The following is a 24,823-nucleotide window of genomic DNA, read 5'->3' as shown; positions in this document are numbered from 1 at the left end:
AGGTCACCGATAGTGGTACAGAGTGACAGTATTTTGAATATACTTGGTTCACAGAGGGATATTAGGGGTTTTATATTGCTAATTTACAGGGGACTGCTGGATACTTTTTTGGACAGACACCCATTGATGGCTAGATCTAAATGGACAAGGGATTTGGGAGTCGATTTTACTATATGTCCCTAGAATATCTATAAGTGAATCTGGGAGGGTGCGCAGTTAATCACTATACATAGGGTATACAGGACACCTGTGTGGATAAAAAGGCTGGACTAAGGGCAGACTCTCGATGCCCGAGGTGTACTATGGATGAAGCTGACATTCTTCATATGCTATGGTCTTGTCCAAGATTACAGGCATTTTGGATAGTGGTCCGAAACTTAGTGGAAAGAGTGACAGAAACGACTATTACTCGAGTGAGACCCATTGACATGTATTTTAGGATATGTAGAGGAGGTGGCGTTGGATGAATGGGGTAGGCTAGCAATAGCCAGACTGCTTTATGTTGCAAGGATGACTATCACATTGCACTGGTTAAATGAAAATCCTCCTACTAGGAAAGAATTTGTAAATAGAGTTAACTTTTTAATCCTTATGGAGCGAAGTGTATACATAGAAAGAGGCAAGATGAACCGCTACGAGAATATCTGGGGGGGGGGGGGGGCTGGTTGGACATTCCCATATTGGCTTCCGCAGAACTTGTCAAAAATAGGATATTAGGGTTATACAACCCCTGGCAAAAATTATGGACTCACCGTCCTTGGAGGATGTTCATTCAGTTGTTTAATTTTTGTAGAAAAAAAGCAGATCACAGACAAGGCACAAAACTACAGTCATTTCAAATGACAACGTTCTGGCTTTAATAGGCACTAAAAGAAATCAAGAACAAAAAATGTTGTAGTCAGTAATTGTTACTTTTTTAGAACAAGCAGAGGGAAAAAATTATAGAATCGCTCAATTATGTGGGGAAAAATATTGAATCACTCTCTAAATTTTCATTCCCAAAACTAACACCTGCATCAAATTAGATCTGCTCATTAGTCTGCATCTAAAAAGGAGAGATCACACCTTGGAGAGCTGTTGCACCAAGTGGACTGACATGAATTATGGCTTCAACACGAGAGATGTTGATTGAAACAAAGGAAAGGATTATCAAACTCTTAAAAGAAGGTAAATCATCATGCAATGTTGCAAAAGATGTTACATACATAGTACATAGTTATTATTGAAGGAAGACTTTAAGTCCATAGTTCAATCCTTATTGGTTTTTAACAGTCAGCTGTGTCTAAAATCTGGACCAAATACAAGCAACAAATTGTGAATGACTGGATGAAAGTCATATTCAGTGATGAATCACAAATCTGCATTGGGCAAGGTGATGATGCTGGAACCTTTGTTTGGTTCTGTTCTAATGAGATTTATAAAGATGACTGCCTGAAGAGAACATGCAAATTTCCACAGTCATTGATGATGTGGGGCTGCATGTCAGGTAAAGGCACTGGGGAGATGGCGGTCATTACATCTACAGTAAATGCAAAAGTTTATGTTGATATTTTGGACACTTTTCTTATCCCATCAATTGAAAGGATGTTTGGGGATGATGAAATCATTTTTCAAGATGATTATGCATCCTGCCTTAGAGAAAAAAGTGTGCAAACAGTCCTTGAAAATACTTTGTGAATGTTTTTCCCAGCAATATGCACTCCTGAAGGATGATGATGGAACTCGATATTCTGATTCAAGGATGATTTTTATTTCAAACTAAAATACAACCGGTTTGGACTTCTTGGAGTCTTCCTCTGGTATATTGTCATGCATATAAACAGATCTATCTGAACACATTTTATAGCAGATATCCCTGCATGTCAATTTGGGTGGGGGCTGTAAGATCTGTTTGTCAGACACACCCAGATACTCAGATATGCAGGATTTTGCACTCTGAGGAATCTAACAAAATTCATATACCAAATAGATTTTATACACAAGTTTTTTCACAGAAGGTAAAAAATTTCACACCCAAAAAATTTTTTACACACAAATTTTTCACTAACAGAATTTTTTCTTTTCTAAAAACACTAAATATAATTATACTATATATAAATGTAGGTTTTGCTGAGAGAGGTGTCCATATTCACCCAAGCATACAGACATTAGCCTTCGGTAAGTGTTCACATTTGGACAGGGAGGTCAGGTACCCATCAGTTTAATGAGACCACCTTGACGGTGGTTGATGGGCTCACACTATTTGGCCAAATTCTGTGCTAAGCGTCTCAAAAAAATTGATCCTAATGTTCAAAAAGCCATTTTGTATTCATATTTCATGTATTTCATATTTGACGTGTTGGCACGATAGAGTGCAACCTTTTTTTGTATATTATATATATGGAGGTAGCTGCTCCTGGTATGCATCTATTCACAGTAGTTTGGATGTGCCAGTCGTTTTTCTGCCATTTCTATGTTAGCTTACTGACTGAGCACTCCTCCTTTCACCAGCTGGTTTTTAATTACATCTAATCACACTTGGTACCGGCCAACCCATATGTAGGTTTTGATGAGAGAGGTGTCCATATTCACCCAAGCATACAGACATTAGCCTTCGGAAAGTGTTCACATTTGGACAGGGAGGTCAGGTACAAATCAGTTTAATGAGACCACCTTGCGATGGTTGATGGGCTCACACTATTTGAATCAGCTGTGGAGGATATCCACTGTTATGACCCCAGTGGACAGGGTCTCAGAGGAACGTGTAAGTCTGCGAGATTCAAAAATCCAGCTCATAGGGCTGTGGTAACTGGGTTGACCAAATAGCTACTCCTAACGCCAACACTAGAAGTAGCCGGGGATCATGCCTACGGATCGCTAGATGACTCGCGCCAGCCGGAGAATCTAACTACCCCTAGGAGAAGAAAACAAAGACCTCTCTTGCCTCCAGAGAAAGGGACCCCAAAGCAAGATACAAGCCCCCCACAAATAATAACGGTGAGGTAAGAGGAAATGACAAACACAGAAATGAACCAGGTTCAGCAAAGAGAGGCCAGCTTACTAATAGCAGAATATAGCAAGATAACTTATCTGGTCAACAAAAACCCTATAAAAATCCACGCTGGAGATTCAAGAACCCCCGAACCGTCTAACGGTCCGGGGGGAGAACACCAGCCCCCTAGAGCTTCCAGCAAAGGTCAGGATACAGATTGGAACAAGCTGGACAAAAATACCAAACAAAACAAAAGCAAAAAGCAAAGAAGAAGACTTAGCTTGAAATACAGGAACCAGGATCATAGGACAAGAGCACAACAGATTAGCTCTGATTTCAACGATGCCAGGCATTGAACTGAAGGTCCAGGGAGCTTATATAGCAACGCCCCTGAACTAACGGCCCAGGTGAGGATATAGGAAAAGACAGAAGCTCCAGAGTCAAATCACTAATGACCACTAGAGGGAGCAAAAAGCAAAATCACAACAGTACCCCCCCCTTAGTGAGGGGTCACCGAACCCTCACCACGACCACCAGGGCGATCAGGACGAGCGGCGTGAAAGGCACGAACTAAATCGGCCGCATGAACATCAGAGGCGACCACCCAGGAATTATCTTCCTGACCATAGCCCTTCCACTTGACCAGGTACTGAAGCCTCCGCCTGGAGAGACGAGAATCCAAGATCTTCTCCACCACGTACTCCAACTCGCCCTCAACCAACACCGGAGCAGGAGGCTCGCAGAAGGAACCACAGGCACAACGTACCGCCGCAACAAGGACTGTCATGATCTCTGCAGGCAGAGATCATAGCAAGCCTATAGAGGGACAAGCTCTCGGAAGATGGAACTATACTGACCATGAACTAAGCCTGCCGCGCAACTAGAAATAGCCAGGTAGCATTTCCTATTTATCGCTAGATGCCCAGCTCTGGCCTAAGACCTAAATAGCTAGCAGAGGGAAATATAAGACCTGGCTCACCTCTAGAGAAATATTCCAAAGAAGACAGTAGCCCCCCACATATAATGACGGTGAGTTCAGATGAAACTACAAACGCAGCAGGAAAATAGTCTTAGCAAATTTGAGGTCCGCTTACTAGATAGCAGAAGACAGATAGTATACTTTCATGGTCAGCAGAAAAACACTAACAAAACACCATCCAGAGATTACCTTAAACTCTGGCATTAACTCATAACGCCAGAGTAGCAATCCCTGATCAACGAGAGCTTTCCAGACACAGTAACAAAACTTCAGCTGTGAACTGGAACAAATAGGCAAAACAAAACATGGACAAAAGTCCAACTTAACTAGTAGTTGTCTAGAAGCAGGAACAAGCACTGAGAGGCATCAGATAACATTGTTGACCGGCAAGAAACCACCAGAGAAATGAGCTTAAATAGCGACACCCACTACTGATGGAACCAGGTGAAACAGGAAAGAGGATGACAAGTCCAATTCCACAAGCGGCCACCGGGGGAGCCCAGAATCCAAATTCACAACAGTACCCCCCCCTCAAGGAGGGGGCACCGAACCCTCACCAGATCCACCAGGGCGACCAGGATGAGCCCTATGGAAGGCACGAACAAGATCAGAAGCATGAACATCAGATGCATTGACCCAAGAATTATCCTCCTGGCCGTAACCCTTCCAGTTGACCAGATACTGGAGTTTCCGTCTGGAAACACGAGAGTCCAAAATTTTCTCCACAACGTACTCCAACTCAAAGCCGAGAACCAACACGACGATGACGGTTGGCAAAACGCTGAGTCTTCTCCTGGGACAACTTCAAATTGTCCATAACCTGCCCCCAGATGTGATGCAATCTCTCCACCACCGCATCCACTCCAGGACAATCCGAGGATTCCACCTGACCGGAGGAAAATCGAGGGTGAAACCCCGAATTACAGAAAAACGGGGACACCAAGGTGGAAGAACTGGCCCGATTATTGAGGGCGAACTCTGCCAATGGCAAAAAAGCAACCCAATCATCCTGGTCAGCAGAGACAAAACACCTCAGATATGTCTCAAGGGTCTGATTAGTCCGCTCGGTCTGGCCATTAGTCTGAGGGTGAAAAGCAGATGAAAAAGACAAATCTATGCCCATCCTAGCACAGAATGCCCGCCAAAATCTAGACACAAATTGGGTACCTCTGTCAGAAACAATATTCTCCGGAATACCGTGCAATCGGACAACATTCTGAAAAAACAGAGGAACCAACTCAGAAGAAGAAGGCAACTTGGGCAGAGGAACCAAATGGACCATTTTAGAGAAACGGTCACAGACCACCCAGATGACAGACATCTTCTGGGAAACAGGCAGATCTGAAATAAAATCCATAGAGATGTGTGTCCAAGGCCTCTTAGGAATAGGCAAGGGCAACAGCAGTCCGCTAGCCCGAGAACTACAAGACTTGGCCCGAGCACAAACGTCACATGACTGCACAAAGACTCGCACATCTCGTGACAGGGAAGGCCACCAGAAGGATCTTGCCACCAAATCCCTGGTACCAAAAATTCCGGGATGACCTGCCAATGCAGAAGAATGTACCTCAGAGATGACTCTGCTGGTCCAATCATCCGGAACAAACAGTCTATCAGGCGGACAACGATCCGGTCTATCCGCCTGAAACTCTTGCAAGGACCGCCGCAGATCAGGAGAAACGGCCGACAAAATTACTCCCTCCCTAAGGATACCTGTGGGTTCAGAATTACCAGGAGAGTCCGGGTCAAAACTCCTAGAAAGGGCATCTGCCTTAACATTCTTAGAACCCGGTAGGTATGACACCACAAAATTAAAGCGAGAAAAAAATAAAGACCAGCGCGCCTGTCTAGGATTCAGGCGTCTGGCAGTCTCAAGATAAATCAAATTTTTGTGGTCAGTCAATACCACCACCTGATGCCTAGCCCCCTCGAGCCAATGGCGCCACTCCTCAAACGCCCACTTCATGGCCAAAAGCTCCCGATTCCCAACATCATAATTCCGCTCTGCGGGCGAAAATTTGCGAGAAAAGAAGGCACAAGGCCTAATGACGGAGCAGTCGGAACCTTTCTGCGACAACACTGCCCCAGCTCCGATCTCCGAAGCGTCAACCTCAACCTGAAAAGGCAGATTCACATCAGGCTGACGCAACACAGGGGCAGAGGCAAAACGGCGCTTAAGCTCCTGAAAGGCCTCTACAGCATGAGGGGACCAATTAGCAACATCAGCGCCTTGTCTGGTCAAATCAGTCAGTGGTTTAACGACATCCGAAAAACCAGCAATAAATCGGCGGTAAAAGTTGGCAAAGCCCAAAAATCTCTGAAGACCCTTAAGAGAGGAGGGCTGAGTCCAGTCACAAATAGCTTGCACCTTGACGGGATCCATCTCAATGGAAGAGGGAGAAAAAATATACCCCAAAAAGGAAATTTTCTGGACCCCAAAAACGCACTTAGACCCCTTCACACATAAAGAATTAGACCGCAGAACCTGAAAAACTCTCCTGACCTGCTGGACATGAGAGTCCCAGTCATCAGAAAAAATCAGAATATCATCCAGATATATTATCATAAATTTATCCAGAAAATCGCGGAAAATATCATGCATAAAAGACTGGAAAACTGAAGGGGCATTAGAAAGACCAAAAGGCATGACCAAATACTCAAAGTGGCCCTCGGGCGTATTAAATGCGGTCTTCCACTCATCCCCCTGCCTGATCCGCACCAAATTATACGCCCCACGAAGATCAATTTTAGAGAACCACTTAGCACCCTCTATACGAGCAAACAAATCAGTAAGCAATGGCAATGGGTATTGATACTTAACAGTGATCTTATTCAGAAGCCGATAATCAATACATGGTCTCAAAGAGCCGTCTTTTTTTGAGACAAAGAAAAACCCAGCTCCCAAGGGAGAAGAAGATGGACGAATATGTCCCTTTTCCAAAGACTCCTTTATATATTCCCGCATAGCAGCATGTTCCGGCACAGACAAATTAAACAAACGACCCTTTGGATATTTACAACCCGGTATCAAATCTATGGCACAATCGCACTCACGGTGCGGAGGTAACGACCCAAGCTTGGGTTCGTCAAAGACGTCTTGATAATCAGAGAGGAACTCAGGGACTTCAGAGGGAATGGACGACGAAATAGAAACCAAAGGTACGTCCCCATGAATACCCTTACATCCCCAGCTCAACACAGACATTGCTCTCCAGTCCAAGACTGGGTTGTGAGACTGCAACCATGGCAATCCCAGTACCAAATCGTCATGTAAATTATACAGCACCAGGAAACGAATAATCTCCTGGTGATCCGGATTGATACGCATGGTTACTTGTGTCCAGTATTGTGGTTTATTATTAGCCAATGGGGTGGAGTCAATCCCCTTCAGAGGAATAAGAGTCTCCAAAGGCTCTAAATTAAAACCACAACGATTGGCAAAGGACCAATCCATAAGACTCAGAGCGGCGCCAGAGTCAACATAGGCGTCCGTGGCAATGGATGACAAAGAGCAAATCAGGGTTACAGACAAAATAAACTTAGACTGAATGGTGCCAATGGAAACAGACTTATCAAGCTTCTTTGTACGCCTAGAGCATGCTGATATAACATGAGTCGAATCCCCACAATAGAAACACAATCCATTCTTCCGTCTAAAATTCTGTCGCTCGCTCCTGGACAGAATTCTATCACACTGCATACTTTCTGGCGTCTTTTCCATAGACACCGCCAGATGGTGCACCGGTTTGCGCTCCCGCAGACGCCTATCAATCTGAATAGCCATTGTCATGGACTCATTCAGACCTGCAGGCAAAGGGAACCCCACCATAACATCCTTAACGGCATCAGAGAGACCTTCTCTGAAAGTTGCCGCCAAAGCGCACTCATTCCACTGAGTAAGCACAGACCATTTACGGAATTTTTGGCAGAAAACTTCAGCTTCGTCTTGCCCCTGAGATAGTGCCATCAAAGTTTTTTCTGCCTGAAGTTCCAAATGAGGTTCCTCATAAAGCAAGCCCAAGGCCAGAAAAAACGCATCCACATCGCGTAACGCAGGATCCCCTGCTGGCAATGAGAAGGCCCAATCTTGAGGGTCACCCCTGAGCAAGGAAATCACAATCCTAACCTGCTGAGCAGGGTCTCCAGCTGAACGAGACTTCAGGGACAAATAAAGCTTACAATTATTTCGGAAATTCTGGAAGCTAGCTCTATTCCCTGTGAAGAACTCCGGCAAAGGAATTCTCGGCTCAGATACCGGAGCATGTACCACAAAATCTTGTAAATTTTGTACTTTCGTGATGAGATTATTCAAACCCGCAGTTACACTCTGGAGATCCATTATTGTCAGGTGCACACAGAGCATACAGAGATTAGGAGGAGAGAGAGAAAAAAGACTGCAGCAAGGCAAACTGGAAAAAAAAAAAAAAAAAAAAAAAAAATTCCAGCAGACTTCTTATAACTCTCCTTTCTCAACCTGGGTCTTTAACACTTTAGGGGCCGGTCAAACTGTCATGATCTCTGCAGGCAGAGATCATAGCAAGCCTATAGAGGGACAAGCTCTCGGAAGATGGAACTATACTGACCATGAACTAAGCCTGCCGCGCAACTAGAAATAGCCAGGTAGCATTTCCTATTTATCGCTAGATGCCCAGCTCTGGCCTAAGACCTAAATAGCTAGCAGAGGGAAATATAAGACCTGGCTCACCTCTAGAGAAATATTCCAAAGAAGACAGTAGCCCCCCACATATAATGACGGTGAGTTCAGATGAAACTACAAACGCAGCAGGAAAATAGTCTTAGCAAATTTGAGGTCCGCTTACTAGATAGCAGAAGACAGATAGTATACTTTCATGGTCAGCAGAAAAACACTAACAAAACACCATCCAGAGATTACCTTAAACTCTGGCATTAACTCATAACGCCAGAGTAGCAATCCCTGATCAACGAGAGCTTTCCAGACACAGTAACAAAACTTCAGCTGTGAACTGGAACAAATAGGCAAAACAAAACATGGACAAAAGTCCAACTTAACTAGTAGTTGTCTAGAAGCAGGAACAAGCACTGAGAGGCATCAGATAACATTGTTGACCGGCAAGAAACCACCAGAGAAATGAGCTTAAATAGCGACACCCACTACTGATGGAACCAGGTGAAACAGGAAAGAGGATGACAAGTCCAATTCCACAAGCGGCCACCGGGGGAGCCCAGAATCCAAATTCACAACAAAGGACCTATGAAACACGTTGTGGATAGCAAACGACACAGGAAGATCCAGGCGAAAGGATACAGGATTAAGGATTTCCAATATCTTGTAAGGACCAATAAAACGAGGTTTAAATTTGAGAGAGGAAACCTTCATAGGAACAAAGCGGGAAGAAAGCCACACCAAATCCCCAACACGTAGTCGGGGACCCACACCGCGGCGGCGGTTTGCAAAGCGCTGAGCCCTCTCCTGTGACAACTTCAAGTTGTCCACCACAAGATTCCAGATCCGCTGCAACCTATCCACCACAGAATCCACCCCAGGGCAGTCAGAAGGTTCCACATGACCCGAAGAAAAACGAGGGTGGAAACCAGAGTTGCAGAAAAACGGCGAAACCAAGGTGGCGGAACTAGCCCGATTATTAAGGGCAAACTCAGCCAACGGCAAGAAGGTCACCCAATCGTCCTGATCAGCAGAGACAAAACACCTCAAATAAGCCTCCAAAGTCTGATTAGTTCGCTCCGTCTGTCCATTAGTCTGAGGATGGAAAGCAGACGAAAACGACAAGTCAATGCCCATCCTACTACAAAAGGATCGCCAGAATCTGGAAACGAACTGGGATCCTCTGTCTGACACAATATTCTCAGGGATGCCGTGCAAACGAACCACGTTCTGGAAAAACACAGGAACCAGATCGGAAGAGGAAGGCAGCTTAGGCAAAGGAACCAAATGGACCATCTTGGAGAAGCGATCACATATCACCCAGATAACAGACATGCCTTGAGACACCGGAAGATCAGAAATGAAATCCATGGAGATATGTGTCCAAGGTCTCTTAGGGACAGGCAAGGGCAAGAGCAACCCGCTGGCACGAGAACAGCAAGGCTTAGCTCGAGCACAAGTCCCACAGGACTGTACAAATGACCGCACATCCCTAGACAAGGAAGGCCACCAAAAGGATCTGGCCACCAGATCTCTGGTGCCAAAAATTCCTGGGTGACCTGCCAACACCGAGGAATGAACCTCGGAAATGACTCTGCTGGTCCACTTATCAGGCACAAACAGTCTGTCAGGTGGACAAGAATCAGGCCTATCAGCCTGAAATCTCTGCAACACACGTCGCAGATCTGGAGAAATAGCTGACAAGATAATACCATCCTTAAGAATACCAACAGGTTCAGCGACTCCAGGAGCATCAGGCACAAAGCTCCTGGAAAGAGCATCGGCCTTCACATTTTTTGAACCTGGTAAATACGAGACAACAAAGTCAAAACGGGAGAAAAACAATGACCAGCGGGCCTGTCTAGGATTCAGGCGTTTAGCAGACTCGAGATACATCAGATTTTTGTGATCAGTCAAGACCGCCACACGATGCTTAGCACCCTCGAGCCAATGACGCCACTCCTCAAATGCCCATTTCATGGCCAACAACTCCCGATTGCCCACATCATAATTTCGCTCCGCAGGCGAAAACTTCCTAGAGAAAAAGGCGCAAGGTCTCATAACAGAGCAACCAGGGCCTCTCTGCGACAAAACGGCCCCTGCTCCAATCTCTGAAGCATCCACCTCAACCTGAAAGGGAAGCGAGACATCAGGCTGGCACAAAACAGGCGCCGAAGTAAACCGACGTTTCAACTCCTGGAAAGCCTCCACGGCAGCAGGAGCCCAATTAACCACATCGGAGCCCTTCTTGGTCATATCCGTCAAAGGTTTCACAATGCTAGAAAAGTTAGCGATAAAACGACGGTAGAAGTTAGCGAAACCCAAGAACTTCTGAAGACTCTTAACTGACGAGGGCTGAGTCCAATCAAGAATAGCTCGGACCTTGACTGGGTCCATCTCCACAGCAGAAGGGGAAAAAATGAACCCCAAAAAGGGAACCTTCTGTACACCAAAAAGACACTTTGAGCCCTTGACAAACAAAGAATTTTCACGCAAAATTTTAAAGACCATCCTGACCTGCTCCACATGCGAGTCCCAATTATCAGAAAAAACCAGAATATCATCCAGATAAACGATCAAAAATTTATCCAGATAGTTCCGGAAAATGTCATGCATAAAGGACTGAAAAACTGAAGGGGCATTAGAGAGCCCAAAAGGCATCACCAAGTACTCAAAATGACCTTCGGGCGTATTGAATGCGGTTTTCCATTCATCCCCTTGCTTAATGCGCACAAGGTTGTACGCACCACGAAGGTCTATCTTGGTAAACCACTTGGCACCTTTAATCCGGGCAAACAAGTCAGACAACAGCGGCAAAGGATACTGAAATTTGACAGTGATCTTATTTAAAAGCCGATAGTCAATACAAGGCCTCAAAGATCCGTCCTTTTTAGCCACAAAAAAGAATCCCGCACCAAGAGGGGAAGAAGACGGACGGATGTGTCCTTTCTCCAGAGACTCCTTGATATATGAACGCATAGCGGTATGTTCAGGTATCGACAGATTAAACAGTCTTCCCTTAGGAAATTTACTGCCTGGAATCAAATCTATTGCACAGTCACATTCCCTATGAGGAGGCAATGCACTGGACCTGGACTCGCTAAAGACATCCTGATAATCAGACAAATACTCCGGAACTTCCGAAGGCGAAGAAGAAGCAATAGACACAGGCAGGGAATCCTCATGAATACCACGACAGCCCCAACTAGACACTGACATAGCCTTCCAGTCAAGGACTGGATTATGGGTCTGTAACCATGGCAGCCCCAAAACAACCAAATCATGCATTTTATGTAGAACGAGAAAACGTATCACCTCGCGGTGTTCAGGAGTCATGCACATGGTAACCTGTGTCCAATACTGCGGTTTATTTTCTGCTAATGGCGTAGCATCAATACCCCTAAGAGGGATAGGATTTTCTAATGGTTCAAGAATAAAACCACAGCGCTTAGCAAATGAGAGATCCATAAGACTCAGGGCAGCACCTGAATCTACAAACGCCATGACAGGATAAGATGACAGTGAGCAAATCAAAGTTACAGACAGAATAAACTTAGGATGCAAATTACCAACGGTGACAGGACTAACAACCTTAGATATACGTTTAGAGCATGCTGAGATAACATGTGTAGAATCACCACAGTAGTAGCACAAGCCATTCCGGCGTCTATGAATTTTCCTCTCATTTCTAGTCAGGATTCTATCACATTGCATCAAATCAGGTGTCCGTTCAGACAACACCATGAGGGAATTTGCGGTTTTTCTATCACATTGCATCACATCAGGTGTCTGTTCAGACAACATAGTAACATAGTAACATAGTTAGTAAGGCCGAAAAAAGACATTTGTCCATCCAGTTCAGCCTATATTCCATCATAATAAATCCCCAGATCTACGTCCTTCTACAGAACCTAATAATTGTATGATACAATATTGTTCTGCTCCAGGAAGACATCCAGGCCTCTCTTGAACCCCTCGACTGAGTTCGCCATCACCACCTCCTCAGGCAAGCCATTCCAGATTCTCACTGCCCTAACAGTAAAGAATCCTCTTCTATGTTGGTGGAAAAACCTTCTCTCCTCCAGACGCAAAGAATGCCCCCTTGTGCCCGTCACCTTCCTTGGTATAAACAGATCCTCAGCGAGATATTTGTATTGTCCCCTTATATACTTATACATGGTTATTAGATCGCCCCTCAGTCGTCTTTTTTCTAGACTAAATAATCCTAATTTCGCTAATCTATCTGGGTATTGTAGTTCTCCCATCCCCTTTATTAATTTTGTTGCCCTCCTTTGTACTCTCTCTAGTTCCATTATATCCTTCCTGAGCACCGGTGCCCAAAACTGGACACAGTACTCCATGTGCGGTCTAACTAGGGATTGGTACAGAGGCAGTATAATGCTCTCATCATGTGTATCCAGACCTCTTTTAATGCACCCCATGATCCTGTTTGCCTTGGCAGCTGCTGCCTGGCACTGGCTGCTCCAGGTAAGTTTATCATTAACTAGGATCCCCAAGTCCTTCTCCATGTGAGATTTACCCAGTGGTTTCCCGTTCAGTGTGTAATGGTGATATTGATTCCTTCTTCCCATGTGTATAACCTTACATTTATCATTGTTAAACCTCATCTGCCACCTTTCAGCCCAAGTTTGCAACTTATCCAGATCCATCTGTAGCAGAATACTATCTTCTCTTGTATTAACTGCTTTACATAGTTTTGTATCATCTGCAAATATCAATATTTTACTGTGTAAACCTTCTACCAGATCATTAATGAATATGTTGAAGAGAACAGGTCCCAATACCGACCCCTGCGGTACCCCACTGGTCACAGCGACCCAGTTAGAGACTATACCATTTATAACCACCCTCTGCTTTCTATCACTAAGCCAGTTACTAACCCATTTACACACATTTTCCCCCAGACCAAGCATTCTCATTTTGTGTACCAACCTCTTGTGCGGTACGGTATCAAACGCTTTGGAAAAATCGAGATATACCACGTCCAATGACTCACCGTGGTCCAGCCTATAGCTTACCTCTTCATAAAAACTGATTAGATTGGTTTGACAGGAGCGATTTCTCATAAACCCATGCTGATATGGAGTTAAACCGTTATTCTCATTGAGATAATCCAGAATAACATCCTTCAGAAACCCTTCAAATATTTTACCAACAGTAGAGTTTAGACTTACTGGCCTATAATTTCCAGGTTCACTTTTAGAGCCCTTTTTGAATATTGGCACCACATTTGCTATGCGCCAGTCCTGCGGAACAGACCCCGTCGCTATAGAGTCCCTAAAAATAAGAAATAATGGTTTATCTATTACATTACTTAGTTCTCTTAGTACTCGTGGGTGTATGCCATCCGGACCCGGAGATTTATCTATTTTAATCTTATTTAGCCGGTTTCGCACCTCTTCTTGGGTTAGATTGGTGACCTTTAATATAGGGTTTTCATTGTTTCTTGGGATTTCATCTAGCATTTCATTTTCCACCGTGAATACCGTGGAGAAGAAGGTGTTTAATATGTTAGCCTTTTCCTCGTCATCTACAACCATTCTTTTCTCACTATTTTTTAAGGGGCCTACATTTTCAGTTTTTATTCTTTTACTATTGATATAGTTGAAGAACAGTTTGGGATTAGTTTTACTCTCCTTAGCAATGTGCTTCTCTGTTTCCTTTTTGGCAGCTTTAATTAGTTTTTTAGATAAAGTATTTTTCTCCCTATAGTTTTTTAGAGCTTCAATGGTGCCATCCTGCTTTAGTAGTGCAAATGCTTTCTTTTTACTGTTAATAGCCTGTCTTACTTCTTTGTTTAGCCACATTGGGTTTTTCCTATTTCTAGTCCTTTTATTCCCACAAGGTATAAACCGCTTACAGTACAACATGAGGGAATTTGCGGTTTTGCGCTATAGCCAGGGACATGGTATCATTCAGACCTGTGGGAATGGGAAAACCCACCATAACATTCTTAATGGCCTCAGAAAGGCCATTTCTAAAATTAGCGGCCAGTGCACACTCGTTCCAATGTGTCAGCACGGACCATTTCCGAAATTTTTGGCAATACACCTCAGCCTCGTCCTGGCCCTGAGACATAGCCAGCAAGGCTTTCTCTGCCTGAATCTCTAGATTGGGTTCCTCATAAAGTAAACCGAGCGCCAGAAAAAACGCATCAATATCAGCCAATGCCGGATCTCCTGGCGCCAACGAAAAAGCCCAATCTTGAGGGTCACCCCGTAAGAATGAAATAACAATTTTTACTTGTTGAGCAGAGTCTCCAGACGAACAAGGTTTCAGGGACAAAAACAATTTACAATTATTCCTGAAATTCCTAAACTTAAATCGGTCTCCTGAAAACAGTTCAGGAATCGGAATCTTGGGTTCAGACCTAGGATTTCTGGTAACATAATCTTGTATACCCTGCACACGAGCGGCAAGCTGGTCCACACTTGTAATCAAGGTCTGGACATTCATGTCTGCAGCAAGCTTTAAGCCACTCTGAGGTAAAGGGGAAAAGAAAAAAAAAAAAAAAAAATGAGAGAGGGAAAAAAAAAACTCAAAATTTTCTTTCTTATAATCCCACTTCTGCAATGCATTAAACATTTAATACTGTCCTGGCATACTGTTATGACCCCAGTGGACAGGGTCTCAGAGGAACGTGTAAGTCTGCGAGATTCAAAAATCCAGCTCATAGGGCTGTGGTAACTGGGTTGACCAAATAGCTACTCCTAACGCCAACACTAGAAGTAGCCGGGGATCATGCCTACGGATCGCTAGATGACTCGCGCCAGCCGGAGAATCTAACTACCCCTAGGAGAAGAAAACAAAGACCTCTCTTGCCTCCAGAGAAAGGGACCCCAAAGCAAGATACAAGCCCCCCACAAATAATAACGGTGAGGTAAGAGGAAATGACAAACACAGAAATGAACCAGGTTCAGCAAAGAGAGGCCAGCTTACTAATAGCAGAATATAGCAAGATAACTTATCTGGTCAACAAAAACCCTATAAAAATCCACGCTGGAGATTCAAGAACCCCCGAACCGTCTAACGGTCCGGGGGGAGAACACCAGCCCCCTAGAGCTTCCAGCAAAGGTCAGGATACAGATTGGAACAAGCTGGACAAAAATACCAAACAAAACAAAAGCAAAAAGCAAAGAAGAAGACTTAGCTTGAAATACAGGAACCAGGATCATAGGACAAGAGCACAACAGATTAGCTCTGATTTCAACGATGCCAGGCATTGAACTGAAGGTCCAGGGAGCTTATATAGCAATGCCCCTGAACTAACGGCCCAGGTGAGGATATAGGAAAAGACAGAAGCTCCAGAGTCAAATCACTAATGACCACTAGAGGGAGCAAAAAGCAAAATCACAACAATCCACTAATAAAACATAACCTTTAATATTCAAATTTTTAAAAAAATGCACACCCAACAAGACACAAACAACAAATAAAGTGCTCGAGTGAACCAGTGCTCAAGATAAAAATTATTGGATTGATCTCACCCAAACTGACGGACAATCGTATACTTCCGAACGACACAGCCGAGGTCCGGGGTTGTGAAGCAGAGGCAGGGCTGGGAATCAACTATCTACCCTGTAACCCCTGTGTAACTCCTGTCCTGACAGGAGACAGATTTGTCAGACACAGAGACTAGAAGACCCACTCTTAGGGGCCGACAAAGGGGGAGGGGTAGTGGCTATCGTAAAGGAGATAGATTTCAGTCCTCTAATCCCAGGACCTTTTTTTTAGACCGGCCATATCAACTTCGCAGTCGCAATCCCTTCAACAGGGAGGAGAGTCACAGGTTTTGAACCTATCAGATAGACAACTGACAGTGGCCGAAATGTCGGTCTTATCGAAGGGACTGTCGTTGTACCCAGCTCTGACTTTGTTCCTTTTGATATGATCAAGGATTTGAATTTGTTTACTAGGAAACTTAAGTGGCATACATTTTTTAAACAAAAAGATTAAAAAAACTTGTTATGAATTGGGCATTCCTTTTGACAGGTTACCTGACATACAACTTCTGGCAGGTTTGGATATCGTACCATCTATAAATGAAGGGAATGGTCCCTTTACTCAACTTAAAAATCCTAGTAAAAAGATGGCACCGGTTGGTGGAGATCTATCCGCTATCGATGTCTTCTTGAACCTGAGTACTTCGACATTAAGAAACTGGCACGTTGCCAATCCCGTCATAACCTCAGCAGAGAGCAGATGGAGGCCATTCGGGGTCTTGAGAGTGATAAATCACTAATCTTTAAACCATCTGACAAGGGTGGCAACGTGGTGGTTATGGGGATTGATAAATATAGAGATATGTGTTTGTCTTTACTAAACGATCAGACCACCTACGTTCGTGTAACAACAAATCCAACCAACAAATGTGTGTCTGAACTAAGGTTAATTTTATCTAAAGCTAAGATTGAGAAGTTAATTAGTGAAGACGAGTTCTCTTTTCTCTTACCCTCCCACCTGGTCATGGCCTCATTTTATGCCCTCCCAAAGATCCACAAGGGCCTGGACCCGCTAAAAGGTAGACCCATTGTCTCTGGGATAGGGAGTATTGGACAAAATGTGGGCATCTACATCGATAAAGCCCTGAGACCATTTGTGACCTCGCTCCCTTCTTATGTTAGGGATACTATGGATCTACTTTGCAGACTTGAAGGTATTTCCTTGGAACCCGGCACCCTCCTAGCCAGTATTGATGTCGAGGCTTTATACTCCTCAATTCCACATCACTGTGGTATTCGGGGGGTGCAACACTTTTTGAACACAAGGGGGTGCCAATTTAGGGTTCATAATGAGTTTATCATTTCCCTCCTTGAATTTGTACTTAATAACAACTATTTCAGTTTTGATGGCAAAGTCCTCCACCAGCTCAGGGGCACTGCCATGGGTAGCCCATGTGCACCAACTTACACAAATTTGTTCCTGGGCTGGTGGGAGGACAGCATTGCCTTTTCTGAGACTTATGAGGACTCCCTAGCCCTTGTGGATCTTTGGGTCAGATATATAGATGATATTTTTATATTGTGGAGGGGGTACTAAGGAAGCCTTTTGTAACTTTGTGGCATCCCTCAATACTAATGAAATTGGTCTCAGCTTTACTTTTGAAATACAGGAGGAGAAATTACCTTTCCTGGACATCCTCATCTCAAAGTCTAAGAGAGGGGAATGTCTAGAAACCACTGTGTATTGGAAACCGACTGCAACTAATTCTTTGCTAAGGTGGGATAGTCATCATCCCTTCTCTTTGAAAAAGGGAATCCCTAAAGGCCAGTACCTTAGGCTGCGTCGCAACTGTTCTAGCCAAGGGGATTTCAAGGCAAAAGCGGATGACCTTCGACAGAGGTTTCTGGCCAGGGGTTATCCGGATTGGATCCTCAGGGAACTCTTTCGCCATGCTAACGCGTGTGAGAGGGGGACTTTGCTAATGCCCCTGAATAGGGAGGAAGAGACTTCTAAGGAGACCAGATTAATCTGTACCTTTAACAATGGGGCAGGATCTGTCAGGGACATCTCAGGAAACACTGGGGGATTCTGGGGATGGATGGGGACTTGGAGGACGTGATTGGCAGGGAGCCAAATATCACATATCGGAGGGGAAGGACCCTGGGGGACAGACTCATGCATAGCCACTTTATTACACCAAGGAAAGAGACATGGCTCCCTCAAAAACCCACAGGATGTTTTAAATGTGGAACCTGCATGGCATGTGAGTTTATGCTGAGGAGAGATTCAACTCAATAGTAAATAGACGACAAAGCTCTCTCCAGAATCGAGATGCAAATTGGGGACCCCGGTCACTTGACAATTTTGTCCAGCATACTGTGTTGGCGAAAGATATGTTTGATAAACAACACTACCAGAGCCCGTGCAGAAGTTAACTGTGGAAGGGGCACCGAGTGCACCATTTTAGAAAAATGGTCAGTGATCATCCAAATAATGGTGGAGCTACGAGACTTGGATAAGCCCACCACAAAATCCATCCCGATCATCTCCTAGGGTCTGTCTGCCACCAGCAGGGGTAAAGCAACCCAACTGGCCATTGATGAGGAGACTTGTTCTTGGCGCAGGAGACACACGCCCGAACATAGTCTGCGACATCTCGGGCCATAAGTGGCCACCAGTATGTCCTCGCCAGTAACTCAGATGTCCTTTTGGACCCAAAATGCCCACCCACCCTGGATGAGTGAGCCCAAGAGAAAACCTCCGGATGCAGACTGGATGGTACCGAAGTCTTACCTGGGGGCACAGACTCTAGCAAAACTGGAGCCACAGTTCTCAGGCTCTCGGTAGGGACAATAAGCCAAGGCTCCTCTTCCTCCTCAGATGATGATACAACAGAGTGAGAGAGAGCATCGGCACAAATGTTTTCCCCAGAAAGAAAATGGAGGGTGAAATGGAACCGGGAGAAGAACAAGGACCATCTGGCCTGGCGAGAATTTAACCGCTGGGCTGTCTGCAAGTAGACCAAATTCTTGTGGTCTGTGAATACTTGGAAAGCGAGACCCCTCCAAAAGATGTCTCCACTCTGAGAAGGCCAACTTCATTGCTAGCTACTCACTATCCCTGATGGAATAATTCTTCTCCGCTGGTGTGAACGTCTTGGAAAAGAAGAAGCAAGGATGCTTCCGACCTTGAGCATCATTTTGGAAAAGGACTGCTCCAGCACCAACGGATGAGGCATCCACCTCCAATATAAACGGCTTATCTACATCGGGGCGATGTAGGATGGGAGCGCTAGCAAAATGAGACTTAATTGAAGTGAAGGCCTTGGATACCTCCTCAGACCACAATTTGGGATTTGTTCCCTTCTTGGTGAGGGTTGCCAAGGGATCTACCAAAGCTGAGAAATGAGGGATGAACTGGCGATAATAGTTAATGAACCCCATAAAGCGTTGCACCGCTTTAAGAGAATGAGGTTCTTGCCTGTCCATCACAGCCTGTAGTTTGTCAGTATCCATAGCCAATACCTGGGCGGAGATGATATAGCCCAGGAAAGGTAAAGACTCCTGCTCAAACACACATTTCTCCAACTTGGCATAGGGGGAATTTGTCCGTAAGAGGTCGAAGACTCTGCAAACATCTCTCCGGTGGGAGTCAATATCTGGAGAGTAGATGAGAATATAATCCAGATAGACTACAACCGAGGTGGAGAGAATATCCGGGAAGATGTCATTTACAAAATATTTCTAATGCCCCAGCCGCTTTCCAAGCCCAAAGGGCATCACGAGGTATTCATAGTGCCCATCCCTGGTGTTAAAAGCCGTCTTCCATTCGTCCCCCTCATGGATGCGAATCAGGTTGTAAGCACCCCGCAGATGTAGTTTAGTAAATACCCTTGCTCCTCGAAACCTATCAAAGAGCTCAGATATCAGGGGCAAAGGATACTTATTCTTAACGGTGATGATGTTAAGACCCCTGTAATCTATGCATGGATGTAGTTCCCCGTTCTTCTGCACGAAAAAGAACCCAGCCCCTGCAGGTGACACTGACTTCCTAATGAATCCTATTTCCAGATTTTCTTGAATGTACTGTGACATTGCCTCCGTCTCCGGGAGAAATAATGGATAGAATCGACCCTGGGGAGGCTCAGCACCAGGCAAGAGGTCAATAGGACAGTCATAGGGGCGGTGAGGGGGAAGGGTCTCCGCAGCCCTTTTGGAGAACACATCCGCATAGGGCCAATATTGCTTGGGGAGAGAAGATAGATCTGCGGGTACCTCAGAAGTAGCAACCTGAATGCCTTCCATCTGACACCTACCCCACAAGATTCACCCCATCCCAGAATTCTGCCTGTGGACCACTCAATATGAGAGTGGTACCGTAGCCAAGGTATCCCTAACAGGACCTCATCAATTCCTTCAGGAATGACGAGCAGAGATATAATCTCCTGATGAGATGGTGATGGACCGAGTGAAAGGGATGGTCTGGTGTGTTATCTGTGAGGGCAGTGTCGACCCATTCACCACTCGTACAGTTACTGGTTGAGCTAGCATTACCAGGGGTATTGCGTGATGTTGGGCGAAGGCAGAAGACATAAAATTGCCCTCCGCCCCAGAATCCATGCAAAGCTCTACCGAGTGAGTGACTGAGCCTATAATAATTGCTCCCTTAAAGGACAATTTGGAGGCAAAAGTCGCTGTGTCAAGTGTACCTCCACCTACTACCACTAGACGCTGACGTTTCCTCGACCGCTGGGGACATCTGGTGGCAAGATGTCTTGACTGCTGGCAAGCATGATAGACCTTGAGTGCACAAGCAAAACAAGGCACACACTGACGGCTGGTACTAAGAGACTGCGAACAAATATTGCATGCTTCCTCCCATTTATCTATAAAAGACGTATCATCAACAGGGAATGATGGAATTACTCTAACTCTCAGCCCTCTGGGGATCATCCCATTAGTCTTATATCTATCTAGGAATAGACGATTCCACCATAGCCTAGACCTTTTAGTGATAAGACCACTAATATTAGAAAGTTTGTCATCAAAACCAACATCAACCGGCTGCTGCACATCAACCCCACCACTGTCGAAAACCTTGTCCATATCGTTGAGCCATGTTTTCTCCCTGGCCCGAAAATCCATAGTGTAAACCAACGATCCTGTGCATAACACAGATAAAATGAATAAACATGCCAAACAAGGCACACACTGACGGCTGGTACTCAATTGTATATTCATACTAACATAATTGTAAGATAAGACCAGCCTCTATATGGAAAAATGTGTAGGACACACTAATGCTATATAAGCAGAACCACTAAGAAAATAGTGTACAAGTCCAAAATACATGAAAAGATATATTTTTATTTGAACAAACGCTAAAACATGGACAAAGACTGCAAGGTAGGAGACGAGAGAAAAACCTCATGAAACCTGGGAAGTGGGCAGTGATCCCCAGATGACAATAACATACACACCCCACAATAATTTGTGGGAGGTTAGGGTAGGCACACATAAACAATAATAACACACTGTCAAAGGGCATACAAAAATGATAATGTGATATTACACGATAATAAAGGTAAATGCCCATAGGCAGGTGTAGGTACAGATGATACAAGTGTACATACCACAATAAGAGAGGGGAACACGCCAACTCCAGCCCACCCCAACGCGCGTTTCGGTAAAGTCCTTCCTCAGGGGGTGTGCCAGGTATAGAGGCCGGTGGAATATATAGTGGCCAAGCCACAGGGATTCACCAATGAGCAGACGCATCACCGCAAACCGGCCGCACCTGTCTACGCCAACCTCACACGAGCCCGTGTGTGTCAGCGCAGAATCGCAGACCGGAAGTGAAATGACGTGTACCGCGCATAACCGGAAGTGTACCGGCGGCCATTTTTGTGAAGGGCAAATGGAATCACCACAGAAACAAGTAAGGGATATATGGGAACATAGCACAAACAGTGCGCTCCTATTAAAAAAACCTTTAGCGACTATGCACAATAAACAAAGACAATAGTACCATAAAGGAACATTACAAATACAAGAGGCATTAATACATGAGACTGTGACTTACAAATGGCCTGGGACTTAGAACCTGCTCGTGACACTTCCATGACCTCACGTGACTCGGGGACCAGGACCGGAGATTCCAAAGGTTTGCCTACACTGGGTTCGCTTTTACCTGGCCTCGCTTTTAACACGTAGGTCAATACAAGTAGATACAACTATAAATTCATCCAGTGTGGCGGGAATCTCCCTAGTGGCCAGAGCGTCCTTCACGTGGTCAGCCAGCCCCCTCCAAAATATAGGGATAAGGGCTTTATCCGACTACTCCAGTTCAGAGGCTAGGGTGCGGAAGTAGATGGCAAAATGGCTGACCAAGGACGAGCCCTGAGTCAGTGCCAACAGTTGGAGTGCCGTATCATGGGTGACTCGAGGTCCTAAAAAGACCTGTTTCAGAGTGCTCAGGAACAGTGGAGCACTCTGCTCCACATGATCGCCACGCTCCCACAGTGGTGTAGCCCATTCCAACGCCCTGCCCGACAAGAGAGACACAATAAATCCCACCTTTGCCCGCTCTGTGGGGAAACGTGCGGCCAGAAGCTCGAGGTGTATAGAGCACTGAGTCAGAACGGGGGTGTTAGTGGACAAGGTTGCTGCAGCCACGCTAGCAGCCTGTACAGCAACTGCGGTAACAGCCACAACTGAGGTTGTGCGCTCGAGAGCTGCCAACCTACCCTCCAGCTGCTGGATGTACCACAAGGATTGCTGTTTGTCCACCATTTACGAGCCAGACCCTGGCGCTAGTATTATGTTAGGGCTGGCGGAACGCACCGAGTATATTTAGATAATATTGGTGCGTTCGCAGCCCGGGTCCACCGTACAGGAGACGAACCTGCTGCTCGCAAATAACAGCACAATATGGCGGTATAAGCGAACTCTGTTACCTCACAGAGGGAAAACGCTGTGCCCTGTTAGCGTCACAGGGGGCACAGCTGCCTTACAGAGCCAAATAAAACAGTGGTCAGAGAGTAGAAAGCACACAAACACCTCTCCGGTGGAGATGGAATTTAATGGCTTTATGCCAGCCCTGAATACACCATACAAAACTCCTCACTGGAGGTGCCTGTATTCTAGTGGCTTATTTCAGCCGGACCCTGACCACAAGCAGACTAGACCACTGAATAGCTAAAGCTTATTACATAAGCTGACATAAGTTGATACTAGTGCATGGCCGTGTGGCCATGTGAACCTTTTGTAGCTTTAGCATTAAATGACCTTCCTAGTGGTCCAATAGGAACCATTTCAGGACCTGCACATGTGACCCCCGACCTCCAATGGGAGGTTGTCCCATGGGAATGCCCAGTATGGGAAAAGCAGGTCCTAGAAAGATCGCTGCTGATCAGCGCTGGTCACAAAGGCAGAGACTGGAAGAACAGTAGTAACCAGTCGCCCAGTATCAGCCTGAGTTAGACGCTGGGTCTGACGTCTCTACTGAGCAGGATCCACTGTGGCTGGAGAAGAATGGGAGACTGCAGTGGAGGAGGTTCGAGATTCCCCCTGTGCAGAGGCACAGAGGAACTCAACACCAAACACTCAGCTACCTAATAGAGCAAAAGTGGTCAGGCAGTCAGCAAAGCACACAAACACCTCCTCTCTGGTGGAGCCAGAATTCTAATGGCTATACACCAGCCCTGAATTCAACACACAAAACTCCTCACCGGAGGTGCCGGTATTCTAGTGGCTTATTTCAGCCGAACCTGATCACAAGCAGACATGACCACTAAATAGCAAAGCTCATAACTTAAGCTGATACTAGCGCACAGCCATGCGAACCTTTTATAGCTGCAGCAGACAAGGACCTTCCAAGTGGTCCAATAGGAGCTGCTACAGGACCTGAGCGTGTTACCCCAGATCTCCAATGGAAGGTCCTCCCTTGGGTATGCTCAGTAGAGGAACAGCAGGACTTAGTCCCAGAAGCAACTCCTCACCGCTGACCAGTGCTGGCTATAATGGCAGAGCCTGGAAGAACAGCAGTAACCAGGCGCAGAGTATCTGCCTGAGGCCAGAGTGACACACAACGTATAAAAAATTGGTCCGTTTTACACGGATGAGAATCTGTCACGAATCCACACCTCTGCCACCAATATGTCACAGAATCACACCGTGACCATCACCCCTACGTCATGGATCGAGGTGACTTTAGGCCAACAGACGGCTATCACATGTTCAGGGGGGCTTATCTTAGTTATCCCTCCACTGCTACAATGCGATGAAAAAAACACACACAAGGCTATTGACCTCTTAGTTTACAGCAGGGGCTTATTTTAGTTATCCCACTGCTCTTCAATATACCACGAACTGCAGGGATTTATGTATATCCCGCTTACAGTTCCACTTGAAACCTGCAGCTCTCTGGCGCCCCCTTTACCCTCAGGTCAGATGAGGTACTGCGCAAGAAAGGCTGCCTGCTATGTACTGGCTATTGGGCATGCTGCAGCCAGGCGATTTAACTACTCCCGCTCAGGCAGGAACAATAATTATCAATGTCGCCATCGCTACGACTCCCAAAGGCACAGTGCACGGTATTGCTGCCACCAGTTTCGATTAAACGGGTACGAAGCTAACCCAAAACAGTAGCGTAATTCCCTTCAGAAGACTTAGGGTACGTTTTAGAACATAGAATGTAAGTCCGCAAGGACAGGGTCCTCTCCCCTCTGTACCAGTCTGTCACTGTAAACTTGTTAACTGTAAAT

General features: G+C 45.4%; 1 protein-coding gene across 1 annotated transcript in view; it reads right to left on the bottom strand.

The window, feature by feature from the left end:
- The window catches only part of LOC143766910 (uncharacterized), an 817,195-nt gene that overhangs the window by 705,402 nt on the left and 86,970 nt on the right, over positions 1–24,823 (bottom strand). The window lies entirely within an intron of this gene.

The sequence above is a fragment of the Ranitomeya variabilis genome, chromosome 4 (assembly GCF_051348905.1).
Source record: "Ranitomeya variabilis isolate aRanVar5 chromosome 4, aRanVar5.hap1, whole genome shotgun sequence".
In the NCBI taxonomy this organism is placed as follows: domain Eukaryota; kingdom Metazoa; phylum Chordata; class Amphibia; order Anura; family Dendrobatidae; genus Ranitomeya; species Ranitomeya variabilis.
This window is presented reverse-complemented; position numbering and strand designations above follow the sequence as displayed.